Below are 13,841 nucleotides of genomic sequence, written 5' to 3' on the forward strand. Positions count from 1 at the left end.
GATCAAAAACAGAGTGGGGAGGGAAATGCACTGGACTTTGGTGATGGCACATGGGTGATTTGTAATCCTTAAGGGGATTACAACTGAAATGGGAAAATGCACAAAATGATGTAAAAATAAACTATTATATTATTTAAACAAACAAAGTGCCCATGAACCACAAGGAGGAGACTGGTGGGCTAGAAACTCTTCTCCAGCAGCCTTGCCGGTCCCTCTAGTGCCCCCTATTGGCATAGCCTAAGGCTGGTGTCAGTGGGGGAAAAAGAAAAATCTGCATCATCCCAGCCACAGCGCTGGCATTGCAGAGCACACAGGATGGGTTTGCAGCTACAAGATAGCAGCTTAATGACAGCATAGCCACTATAAAGACTGAGCTACAGAATACTAAAGCTCTAATTTTCAAATTTTCCCTGTGCTTGGAATTCAGTGATGAAGCAAACTATCAAGGAAGCTGTGGAGAAACTGTAATCTTATGATATGTTGGCAAAAATGTACTCAGCTCACCTGAAAATGGTGACGGCTGCATCTCCCACACATCTTAGCAACTTCCATCTCCATAGGTAGGAGGCTCAGAACCGTGGTGTATCAGAGATGCATAAACGATAGGCAGTTCCAGGTTACCACTGAAAAATCAAAGGATGGGGACTGTGGCAAAGGGAACATTTTCCTGGCATTTAATGTGCTGTGTGTGCATGGTGGGAAAAGATTGCATTCTCTTGTACCTCATTAATTTTGAAGTCACTGCCAGGTGCATAGTCCCACATGCTCCTTTGCGTTTCTGTGAGAAGGAGGTAAACTAGAAAGGAGCCCAGTCCTCGAACTCTTCTGAGTCCACAAATGCTCCTTCCTAGGGTATTAACAAACCACACTCCTGGGGCCACTTGTCATCCCTCAAAACAGAATGCTGAGTAAGGTCAAACTGCAGAATTTTGGGAGTGATTTCTCTTTGAAGGTACAGGGTGTGTGGATGTACATTTGCTAATCCAGAACATGCCTGTTCAAAGACAGTGGATAATCAAGCTGAACCTGACAGCCCAGGAAAGGAAATTGGTAAATCATATGGAAATGTGAGATGTGCACTCACAGTCAATGCCTGAGGACGAGCACTTGCCAAAGCACCTCAAGATGGAAATCATGGCCCCTCTATGGAGAAAGAACCCTGCCCTTTGCTTCCAGGCCTCCTTTCCCGGCCTCACCACTGCATGGGCCTGGGCCCTGCACCAGGCTCAGACTCACTGGCAGTCACATGAGGGGAAAGACCATGACTATGGGTCAGTACCATGCCAGGCCCTTTCCTGTCAACTGATGATTGAGAGGACGTTTAGGTTGAATGGGAAATAGAACAAAATACAGAATAAGTGTACAAGCATGACCTTAGGGTAAATGCATTATGCACCTTCCAGAAAGTCCACCCAGCTCTAAATATCTGATTGCAGTTCTGAACTCTGTTGTTTTTTTCACATTTAATTTTGTCCACTTGCTTCTGTGCAAGGTGGATGTTTTTCAAGTTCAAAGTGAAAACTAGGCCTTTTATCTTTCTTATAAGGTTTTTCTAATCTTCACCTGGCATTCATGAGCCTCTGGCACTTCTGTCCCCTGCCTCCCTTATTCTTCCATCATGACTCAACCTGTGACTCAACTCCACTAAGTAAATGTCAATGCTTTATGGACACTTTAATTGGCTTTGGGGTGGGGGAGTAATTATAATGTGGCAATAGTCCTCTAAGATGTCAGATCCCTCGAGGATATCCTTTCTCCTCTAAGGCTACAGGCCAAACACCTGGAGCTTAAAAGTCTCAGGTGATGAAGCAGGAAGCCCCCCAGTCATATGCAAGCCTTTTGTGTACATTCAGGGATGCTTTTGTGAAAGAGAACAATAGCACTCCACAGATTTTCAGGGAATCTCTTGACCCCATGAAGATTGCAAATAAAGAACTTGTGGAAAATGTTGCATGAATGAATGGAAGAAAATTAATAAATGAATAAAATGGCTCGAAGTATCCCCTTGGTTCCACCCCCCTACCCCACCTCATTCACCCTGCACTTCTCTGACACCACCCCCCCCCACACACACACACACACGCCTGCTCCTTTAATCATTAGTAATTGATCATGATTTTCTGAGTTATCTCTTGGAGTCTGACCAGTTCCTTTTGAACAGCACCGAAATCTGCTGCTGTTCTGCAGACCACAGGCTCACTGGCAGGATTATTCAGTGGAAAAATGAACTTCATCTAACACAATCCTCTTGCTCTTATGTGTAAAAACTGTAGGTGGAAGTATGTTGTCAGCAAAGGATAGTGACTCCTACATAAAGTTGGAATGAGAGGGAACAAAAGAGAGGAGTCTTAGAAAAAAGAGGGTAAAGGAAAGAAGAGGAAAAGGGGGTTCTGGTCTGTCCCAAACCTCTCCTCCCATGCCGTGGCTGAGATTCCTGGTAGCTGCCTCTCCCCAAAGACCAGCCCCCGTGCCTGACATTTACACACACACATACACATACACACACCACCCTCACCCATCACCTTCTGAGGCCTGTCACCTCTTTTTCTTCTAAAGATTTTTTTTAATTTATGCATTCAAGGACTGTGGTGCCAGCCAGAAGTGTGGGGGTGAGAAAACGCACCAGAGACAGAGTAGGAAGCAGAACAGGCAGATCGATTGAAATACACTGCTGAGGGGAGCAGCAGGCAAGACAGGAGAGGTCTGCTGCGCCATGTGGATCACCTCCTTGGCCGTGGATTGAACCCACCAACTATGTTAAGCCCTATACTATGTTTTGAGGACAAAAGTTTAGTAAGCTCAGAGTCTGAAAAGATCACACACACATAGTCTCAGGCACACACACACACACACACACACATTATGGTACAAACCTTCGAGTGCTATCACCACAGAGAACCAACAATGCACAGCTCCAGGGGGTCTCACTCCTTCCTCCACTTATCACATGATAAGTCCATTTATCATATGAACATGGCTCCTGAGAGTTGTACAACCCGGAGTCCCTGGACATCACACAGGTGGGTGAAGGAGGTGTTAATGGTGGGCATCACCATCCAATTTGATGAGGGCGGCTGCCCCAAAGTTGGAGCCCCCCACCCTGTCCATCATAAATCTGGACAGTGCCCTGCCTGTTCCCTTCTATTGTGCCCTACTCTACCCTTGGAAGATGACCTTTAGGCATATTTAAACTTATTAGACATACAGGCAAAGAATATAAACAAGAACCCACAGTTTACAAAGAGATCACCAGTGCCATAGTTCCTCAACGCACAGTAAAATCAATGCAAATTAAAATAAGAGCAGCAAGGGGATCGGGCTTGAGAGTCTGTTAATGTCTTCAGATGAGGATGTTGGGTGGTGCACACCTCACGCATTGCTGGTGGTGACATGACTCTTTACAGTCTTTTGAGAATTAATCTGGCAGTACCCCAGATGCACAAGTAGAAATGCACATCACCTGTGTGTGATCCAGGAGTCCTACAGGAATGTGACATGACTTTTAGGAAATATGTACACTTGGCCATTCAGGTGACCAAACTCTACTTCTCATCTATATATGTGGTCTTCATCCACAATTTCTGGCTTCCCACTCCTAAAAACCTAGAATTTCCTAAGTATGGAGAATGCTAAAGTTGTCTCTTGTTAATGAAGTGATTTGGGGGGAAACACCTGAGAATGGGGGCTGGTTGCCAGGGAAACCAACCAGATTGAAAATCCCACCTTATTTCTTCCTAAAATTTAACTAAGGGGGGAGAGGGACTGGAGGTTGAGCTCATTCGCCATGGCCAATGATTTAATCAACTGTGCCAAAGTAATAAAGCCTTCATAAATGCCTAATAGGGAGCAGCTTCAGAGAACTTCTGGGTTGGTGAACATGTAGGGGAAACTTGGGGAGAATGGTGCACCTGAAGAGGGCAGGGGAGCACTATGCCTGTTGTCCATAACCTGCTCTATGTATCTCTTCCATCTGCCTGCTTGGGAATGATGTCCTTTGTAATAAATGGATGACTTAGTGAGTGAAAGAGTTCTGTGAGCTGCTCTAGAAACTCATTGAGCCTGAGGAGGGTTTCTGGGAGCCTCTGATTTATAACCAGTCAGTCAGAAACACAGATATCAATAGTAACCTAGGCGAGCAAGTGTCACTTGAAGTCTAAGGAGGGGATTGCAGAGCCTCCAGTCTGTAGCTGCTTGATCAGAAGCCCAGGTAACAATCTATGCTTGCAGCTGGTATCTAAAGTGGAGGGTAGTCTTGGGAACCTGAACCCTTAACCTGTGGAAACTAATGTCATTTCAGAGATAGTATCAGAATTGAGTTGACTTCTTGGACACCCTGCTGATAGCTGAGGGGTGCTTGGTGTGGGCAAGTTTCCACATAATCTTGTGGAAATCAAAGACACAAGGTATAAGGATTAAACTATTCTAAAGGGGAAAAGACTGCAAAAATCCTCATACCCACCATATGGAAAATTCTGACTAAATCATGGTGTATAGAACAAAGGAATATCACCAATATTGAAAACACCAAATGTTGGTGAGGATGTGGAACAACACAAACCCCCATTGATTGCTGGTGGGAATAGAAAATGGTAGTCTTTTTGGAAGTTTGGAAGTTTCTTCTAAAACTAAATACATGTTTACCATATGAAAGTAAGTTACATTTGCATATATTTGCCTAGAAATATACCATGGTGTGCTTTTTAGAAGGAGGGGTAAAAGGAAATTACGGAGCAACGCATAGAGAAGTTCATTCTTGAACAAAAATTAAAAAGGGAAAAAACATATTCTGCTGTAGTCAGGACAGCCAATTCAGTTCTGAGCCATTAACGAAGAGTCTAAATGAATTTGCAGCAGGGGGAGGCAGAGGAGAGTGCCTTGGGGAGAGCTCTGCCTTTCACTCTCCCAGCCCAAGCTTTTCTTAAAGATAAGAGCAAAGGAACAAGAAAACAGTGCACAACTGTATTTATGCTGATGCAAATTAATAAGTTACTGCTGAAAGCTAGTTTTCCTGGTTAGTAGGGGATGGACGCATAAGACAATACATCCTCAGAGAACAGGAGTCAATTCTGGGAATTTCTGTTTGCAGAACATCTAACGTCCTGGAACTCATGCAGAGTGAAGAGGTATTCCCCCAAAACTCTAGCCCCCTTTAGGGCAGCAGGCTCCAGACAATATGCGTGTACAGAAAGAAAAATGTAGACATATTACAAATCAAACTGTTCAGATTACTTGTCTCAAAGTGAACAGTTAGAGGCAAAGAGAAGATGACTGCATTTTTCTTAATACAGCTCTGCTTTGTTATACTTGCTACAATGAGCATGAGTATTTTATTATTAAAAAGAAATCCAGTCAAGAGAATAAGATGACAATAAGTTAACAGAACGGGAGTAAATATTTTCCAAAAATCTATCTGATACTGTAGTGTTAAGAAGATCTCTTAAAACTCAACAATAAAAAAACAAACAACCCGATTTAAAAATGGGCAAAAGATCAGAACAGACACCACATCAAAAAAAAGATATACACGGCCCTCCGTGGTGGCGCAACAGGTTAAAGAGCAGCACTATGACCTTCTCCTCTGCCACTGCCGCTTGAGTTCGATCCCCTAGCAGGGAGCTGACCCACATGGTGCAGCAGACCTCTCCCGTCTCACCTGCTGCTCCCCTCAGCAGTGTATTTCAGTAGATCTGCATGTTCTGCTCCCCACTCTGTCTCTAATGAACACTTTCACCCCTATATCCCTGGCCTGTACCCCAGTTTTCATATGCATAAATAACTAAATCTTAAAAAAAAAAAAAAAAAAGAGCAGCACTGTGAAGCCATCTGCAGTCACTGCAGCACGAGTTTAGTTTCTGTCCAGGGCCACATCCACATGGCATGGCAGATCTCTCCTGACCTGCCCATGCTCCCTCAGCAGTGTACTTCGGTCGATCTGTCTGTTCTGTTCCCTACTCTGTCTCTGGTAAATCCTCTCAACCTCTGCACTTCACATACACACAGATGGCAAATAAGCATGTGAAAAGATGTTCAACATCACATTCTGTTAGAAGACTGCTCATTAAAACAACAATGATGGGCTCTTCCTGGTGGCACAATGGGTTAAAGCAACACATTATGAAGCTCTACGAAGCCACTGCAGCACAGGTTCGATCCCCAGCCAGGGAGCTGACCCACATGGCATGGCAGACCTCTCCTGTCTCACCCGCTGCTCCCCTCAGCAGTGTATTTCAGTAGATCTGCCTGTTCTGCTCCCCACTCTGTCTCTGGTGAATCCTCTCACCCACCACAACTCTGGCCTGTACCCCAGTTCTGTAAGCATAAATAAAATCTTAAAAAAAAAACCACTGAGCTACCACTGCATTTTTAGAATGACCCCAATTCAAAACAGTGAAAATACTAAATGTTGGTGAGGATCTGGAGCAACAGGAACCCCCATTGATTGCTGCTGGAAATAGAAAATGGCAATCTCTTTGGAAGACAGTGCCAGTTTCTTATAAAACTAACTATATGTTTACAGTATGACCAACACTCTCATCCTTGGTACTTACCCATATGAGTTGAAAACTTAATTCTAGTCAAAAACCTGTCCATGTTCATAGTGGCTTTATTTATAATTGTCAAAGCTTAGAAGCAACCAAAATGACCTTCAGTAAGTAAATGAATAAATAAACTATGGTACATCCAGAAAACAGAATATTATTTATCTATCATGAAAAAGAAATGAGCTATGAAACCATGAAGAGAGGAAACTTAAATATATGTTACTGAGTGAAAAGTGCTGCAGTTACGTACTATAGGAGTCTAACATTTGGCATTTAAGAAAAGGCAAAACTATGAAGGCAGTAAAAAGATCAGTGTGGCCAGGCGTGGGAGGAATGAATTGGTAGGACACAGAGGATTTTTAGGTCAGTGAAGCTATTCTGGAGGATACTATAATGATGGACAAATTTATCAGAACCCATAGAATGGGCAACACCAAGAACAAACACTAATGTGAACTATAAACTCTGGAGGACAATGATATGCCTATGCTCACTGAGTGTGACAGATGTCTCACGGGCGGGGGGCCCTCTTGTTAAGGGGGCAGGCTGTGAATTTATGAGGTCAGGGGTTACAGGGACTATGTCTGCATTTGCTGCTCAAATTTTCTGTGAATCTAAAACTGCCCTTAAGAAATAAAATCTATCAAGAAAATTTAACTCTAGAAAATTCTAGTAAAATCTTCAGTTTTCAGATACAGCCTATTTGAAAATGATCATCATATGGGATTGGTCAATCATGGTCTAAAGGGATGCTACAGAGCAGTTTAAAAGAATGAAATACAGTTATATGTTCTGCAATAGGAACAAGTTTCAGACCTAGAGATGTGTAAAAAAGAAAAGATGCCATAACAATACATACAGCTTGACACCATCTGTGTTAAAATAGAAACAAATCATGCAGATGTATATTTGTGGACGCATAGGAAATTGCCGGAAGGAAGATGAGACTCTGAATAGTGGTTGCCTACCTATGGGGGATGGGACTGTCTCAGACTATCCTGTCCTGTCTGAACTTGGTAAGAGTAGACTAACCTATACATATGTCAAAACTAGTTGTTTTAGGAAAAGCCATTTGTTTTTCTTGCCTCTTCTCAAGACACCACACTGAGATATAAATGCATACTCTGACAATATATAAAGCCCATGTCAGCTGCTAGATCACAAAATCAGTCATCAGTTTCCACATGTGGTACCACCTCAGCTATTATAAAAAGAAATGTCACCACCAAGTAAAGGTATGTCCAGGCTAAAGAATTATAGTAATATCTACATTTATATAGTGCTTTACAAGCTAGGAATGGCAGAAAGTCCTCTGTGAGGAATTTGTCTTTATGAAAGTAATATATAATGCAAGCAGGAATTTTAAAAGCATATCATAACCAGAATGGTAAACCTGTCTGCACTATAAACACCTACCAAAAAAAATCAAATAAATGTATCAACAACCTGTAACATACTATGTCTGCAGCTCTTAAATAAACAATTATGAGAGAGTCCACTTTAGAAAAAATTTAAAACCCTCCCCACATGAAAGATCACAATGTACCTGGGATTAAGCAGAATCTACAACAACGGAAACTGTGTCTTCCAAAGCATCTGGACATCTCTGGTTTTTCTCTCAAGCTGCTTTTGTCCCAAGGAAGCAATCACGGTCAAATCCATGGGACACAGAAAGCAAAGGAGCACCCACACTCCATGCATGCTCCATCACCCCACAAAACAAAGCCAGGCACATACATGGAGGGGAAGCTTTTGCTTATGTTTGGTGTATTATCAGATAGTGTTCTTCTCAATTCATGAGTGTGAAAAATACTTGTGCTATTTTTAAAAGAAGCTTTTAAATGTAACATCACTGGCATCAAAAACTTCAGAGAACAGAATTCTCATTTTATGACAAACATATATGGGGGAAGCATCACTTGACCGATAGCTAACTTTCCAAGAAACACCAGTTCTACAAAGGAAGCATACTGCTGCGTCTGAGTTAAAACAGCCACAGTCATGGCTACCATTTTTTGACTGCATACCGCATGCTTACAGGACTTCTAACCTGCACAAAAACCTATGAAATAGCTACTGTGAGCCCCATTGTACAGATGAGCAAACTGCAGCAGAGTATATAACTGTACAAGGTCAGACAACTATAGCCATGTCCCTTTGCTGTCAGTGCTGGCTGGAGAAGGGTTGAATCCAGAGCATAGCAATGAGCTCACAGTAGCCTGGATGGATGATGCCCTAATCCCATCGGAGTTCCTCTCGTAGAATAGGCGCTAGGGTATCTGACAGCTCAGTGTGCAAGAGAGGTACCCCAGGGAAGCCTAACAGTGTGCAGAAATGAGGCTTCAGAACAGAGGCCAACAGTGAACACAGCAGCATGATCCATGTGGTTGTCCCAATCACATTAATGCCAAAACATGAGAGCAATGATTCTACAGGACCTTGGTTCTATGCTCCAGAGATGCCTTTCCTGTCCCAAGTTGCCACCAGGTGATAAAGACTCCTACCTACCCAGTGCAGCCAATGCCCACACTAATGAATTTCACTTCCTGGTCATCCTAACACTTGGATGCACAGGGTCAAGTGATTGTGTCTTAGCTCAATTTGACAATGATTTATGATTTCTGACAATTCTGTAAGTTGGCAAGCTTCAGCTGAGTGCATCTTGTGCTCCACATGGTGTCTGCTAGAGTTCTGCATACCCAAGATGGCTTCCTGCACATGACTAACACCTCAGCTGGGGTAACTGGAGTAGCTGGGGATGGCTCAGGCCTCTTTTCACATTATTCATTATCCACTATCCAGTAGTCTAGTCCAAGCCTCTTAGGATGACATTTGGATCCAAAGGGGGTGAAAAAAGAAGCAGAAAAAAGAAGCAGAAAGCCCTAGTAAGCCTATCCAGTGTGTTCTGTTGGTCAAAGTAAGTCAGTGTCAGCCCAAGTCAAAGGATGAGTTTCCCCTTGGTGGAAAAATGATGCATGTACACAAGAATTGTTGACAGCCATCTTTTCAGGCAATCTACCAGAAAATTCATGTAGAACTTGTTAAGCCTTACTAAGCTCCCAGGTGTTTTCAGACCTTCTTTCTTTCCTCCTTGTTCTGGCCTACAATGTGGGTGTGATGACTAGAAATTCAGCAGTCATCTTGCAACCATGAGGCAAACTTGAAGAAGAAAGCCACACAGTGAGGACAGCAGAGAGAGGGAAAGACATTAAGTTCCTCACGAGACAGTAGCTACTACCCCACTCAAGGACTACCTACTTGCAGGATACTTACACATTTATATATAAATACACATACACACACACACACACACACACACACACACACACACCTCTGTCTTACTTAAACAAAGGTTATTTGGCTTTTCCAGTGTCAACAGGCCTAAATGTGAAAAACAGAAGAAATCAATATCCCACAACACAACATTTCCTATTTTTAAAAAATACACCTAACAGCACATAGTATGATTAATCGTTAAGTTCCATTACAGGCATATAAAATATAATAAAACAAGATTCCAGGTAAGGTTTAGTGATAAGTACTTCACCTCTTAGGCTAGGAGTCAGCCCCAGGGTGCTTATGACATGTTAATACAATTATAAACAATGTTTATAATGTCCTTCAGTTAATTTCTCATTTCTTACATAGTCAACAACCTCTCTCCAATAATAGACACTTTATTATTATGTCTGATTTATGGAAATGTAATTTGCCTGTTCCTTCTGCTTCCAAATTTTAGGAATACCAAGTAAAAAGGCAAATTTTAAAATGAAAAAATACGTTTGTGTGTGTATGTGTGCGTTTTACTAGCTGTGCATAGGAGAATCACAGAACCAGTAAGTTGAAAAGAGGAAAGGACACTCAGGTATTTCAGGTTCTGAGTGAGGCACACAGATGTGAATCTGTAATAATAAACTGCCCCTCAACCATCAGGTACAAGAAGAAACAGCACCATCATAACATATGTCTTGCTAAAAGTAGGTGAACTAGGATTGTTATGATTTTGCTCATTCTTATATAAGGTTTGACAAATATTTTATTTGACTTTTGGATGCATTTCAAATTATTGGAATACTTTCTATTCCCATCTGTTTTAAAAGTTGGCTATCTAAAATAATCAAAATATCCTTAAATATAGTCAACTATACTACTACTATGTGTATGTATAACACTACTGCATAAAATATGAGCTAGCAATAATTTGTTGTGCTGTTTAGCAATATTTTTATCCTCAAGTCTATTTACATTGCATGCTTTTCTAGATTCCTCTCTGAATGACCATCAGGATATAGAAAAACACTTGAAATTTCTCTCCTAATCTAGTTAAATGCTCATATTTCATCATTTGATCATTTGTTAAAAGAAAATTTGTTGCCTACATGTTGCATATATCTCTGTTCCTACCATAACTGTTTTAAAATGCCAGTGATAAACAACAGCTTCTCAACCAATGATCTTTTCTGACTCCCAATTAAATGGTCAGCATCATGACCCCTGAAGGAGGTCAACCAGGACAGAGCTCCTGGGGCCGCTAATCTGCGAACACCACGGAGCTGTGGATCCATCAAGGGCTGTTTGCAAGTGGTTTCTTTTTTGACTTCCATAGCTTTGCTCATCTTTCTGTTCTCTGCTTCCCTTTCCAGTCCCTCTCACTGCTTCAGCAGCCGCTGACTTTCAATCTTAAAACACCCAAAGTGGAGGCTGCTTCTTCCCAAGTGCACCTCATCATTTACTAACCAAGCAGTTAATCACCAGTCACAGGTATAGACCCCGTCTAGAAAATAAGCAGTTAAGCCAAGGCCCTTGGGGAATAATTAATGCTCGGCACTTATAAAATAACCACTCTCTGCCCCTCCCACACCCATCATATCATTAGCGTGATTTATTTTTAAGGTTAATACTATGAACCCACTTGGTGGAAGATCTTTTCAACACTTGCCTGACCTCAGCTCTTAAAACAACTGTGCCCAGGTCCAGATCCTGAATCCTGACTGACTTTGGTCTCGGCTTCAACCCATTTTGCGCACCAACTGCTCAAGTCCTAAGAACCGATTCGAACGGAGACGCTAGAATCTTTGGACGCCGAGTCACCTTTATCCGTGGTGGAGTCCATCGCGGGCTCACCTGACCACTCGCTGATCGGGGCGTACGCTCACCTCGATCATGTTCGGACTCCGGCGCGGGTTCACTGGGTTCCCTGCACCTCCGCGCACTGCCACACCGGGTTGGACCTCCTGGCTGCGCGGCCGCGGCCGCCCTGGAGGAGGCTGTGCGCTGCTGCAGCCTGCACGCGGGCCGAGCCGTCTGCAGGGAGTTCCAGCCAAGTTATCTCTTGTGCCTAGGAAAAGGCGACTGCTGAGAATGGAGATCCTTTATCTCGCAGGGTCTTCGCGTTCCGAGACACCCCTCTAGTCCATTTCGCTCCGCAGGCTGACCGAGATCTGTGCGCTCTTCCCTTGCATTGCCTTTGGTTAGGAAATTAGCAGCGAGGTTTGCGGACCCATCAGAAACAGAAAACTACTTTTCCCCCCTGCTGGTGGCTGTGAGCAACTGCATTTAGTGGAACAAATCCAACGGTGTTGATGGTTTCCTTCCCGCCTAGAAGCTTAGGTTGGGATCCTTTCCTCCTACCCGCTACCATATCAAAGGTTTTGTAAACTTTACTCTTTATTCATCTCTTTATTGTTGGGGTGCAGTTTAGTAAGGTTAAAAACTAAACCCCCACTCCTGATCCAGCAGGAGGCTGGAATAGCTAAGGGAATGGATAGGCTGCCATGAGGACAAGGCCATAAAACTGACCACTATGACACAAAAACCAGCCCTGGCTGGAGACCATAACATATTTCTGTGTCAAAGACCAGTACCTGAGGCCAGATGTTCCGGCAGATAACTGGTGTTCCAAATTAGAAAGCAGATATAAAAGAGACCCTCAAATCCTTCTTAGGGCAGACTTCTGGTTTTCCTGGGCTTCTGTTAGCATGTATTTTAACAAATTCATGTGTTCTGTTCTCCACTTTGTCTCTGACGAAATCTTTCATCCCTGCTTCTCCAGCCTCACCCTGATGTTTTCCCCACAACAAATATCATTTGTAAGTAGTTGGAGCTCTGGTAAATACATTAATTCCCTGAGTCCATGAGCTACCACGGCAAATTAGTTCAACAGAAGGGGTTTCTGGGAACATGGGCTTCCCGCTGACATGTGCAGAGGAGGGTGATCGTAAGTGACTTGAGCCTTTAACCTGTGAAATATGATACTATTCCAGAGCAGATAGTGTAAAATATGAGTTGGTTTTGGAGAATTACTTGGTTGGAGGTGGAGTTCTCTACACACCCACATGGAATTTGGGTCTAGGGATCCATTATGGGAGAAATCCAGGGACAGGGTAAACCCCAAACTCTATGTTGTTTTAGTTTGCTATTTTGGTCATAACTAATTAGCACAAGATTGGAGGATTAAAACAACAAAGATTTGTTGTCTTACAGTTCTGGAGTCCTGGACAGGTCTCACTGAACCGAAATCAACGTGTTGACAGACTGTAGGAGAAAATCCACTTCCTGCTCATTCAAGTGTTCACAGAATCTTTCTATTCCCTCACTTGTAAGAGTGAGTTTCCTGCTTTCTTACTAGCTGTCAGCTCAGTGTCATTCTCAGCTTCTTCAGGCCACTGCTGCATCCCCTGAATTGACACTTTCTTCCTCCATCTTCAAAGCCCACAATTTGGGGCTAAGTCTCTTGCATGTTTCCAACCCGTCCTCCTTCTGTTTAATCTGCTTTTTAGGAATGATTTACAAGGCACACCCACATTATCCAGGGTAATTTTTTTCTTTTTAAGGCCAGTAAGCCTAATCACACCTGCTATGTTAAAGTAATATAGTTGCAGGTTATGAGGGTTAGAACATAGACATCTTCAGTGGGCTCAATAAAATGGAGAGAAAGAAAAAAGCTGAAGAATTACATACACTCTCCCTGTCTACTAGTATTTGCCTTTTGACACACCTCAATGGCATTATTTTACATTAATAGCATTACATTAATATTTGATGTAGTTACACTAATTATAAATATACTAGACATGCCAATTAAATTACAGAAATTGTCAAGACTGGCTTGAAATCAAAACAAAGACCCTATTGTATACTATCTAACAAAAAAAGTGGACTTTAATTACAAAGACACAAATAGGTTGAAAGTCAAAGGTGAAAAGAAATCTACCACGCAAAGAGAAAGAGGAACAAATCTGAAGTAACCCAAAATCATAAGAAAATATTTTCAATATAACTAATCATAAGAGAAATGCA

The 13,841-nt window shown here is 42.5% G+C and overlaps 1 long non-coding RNA gene across 1 annotated transcript in view; it reads right to left on the reverse strand.

Moving 5' to 3' along the window:
- LOC105853700 overlaps positions 1-11,908 on the reverse strand; it is a 21,571-nt gene extending 9,663 nt beyond the window's left edge. The window contains exons 1-2 of the long non-coding RNA XR_001145493.1: positions 11,699-11,908; positions 505-623 (exon numbers count right to left, since the gene is read on the reverse strand). This is a non-coding gene — a long non-coding RNA (uncharacterized LOC105853700). The remainder of the gene's footprint in view (positions 1-504; positions 624-11,698) is intronic.
- Positions 11,909-13,841: the final 1,933 nt, after the last annotated feature.

The sequence above is a fragment of the Condylura cristata genome, unplaced genomic scaffold (genome assembly GCF_000260355.1).
Source record: "Condylura cristata isolate star-nosed mole 26May11 unplaced genomic scaffold, ConCri1.0 scaffold00016, whole genome shotgun sequence".
In the NCBI taxonomy this organism is placed as follows: Eukaryota; Metazoa; Chordata; class Mammalia; order Eulipotyphla; family Talpidae; genus Condylura; species Condylura cristata.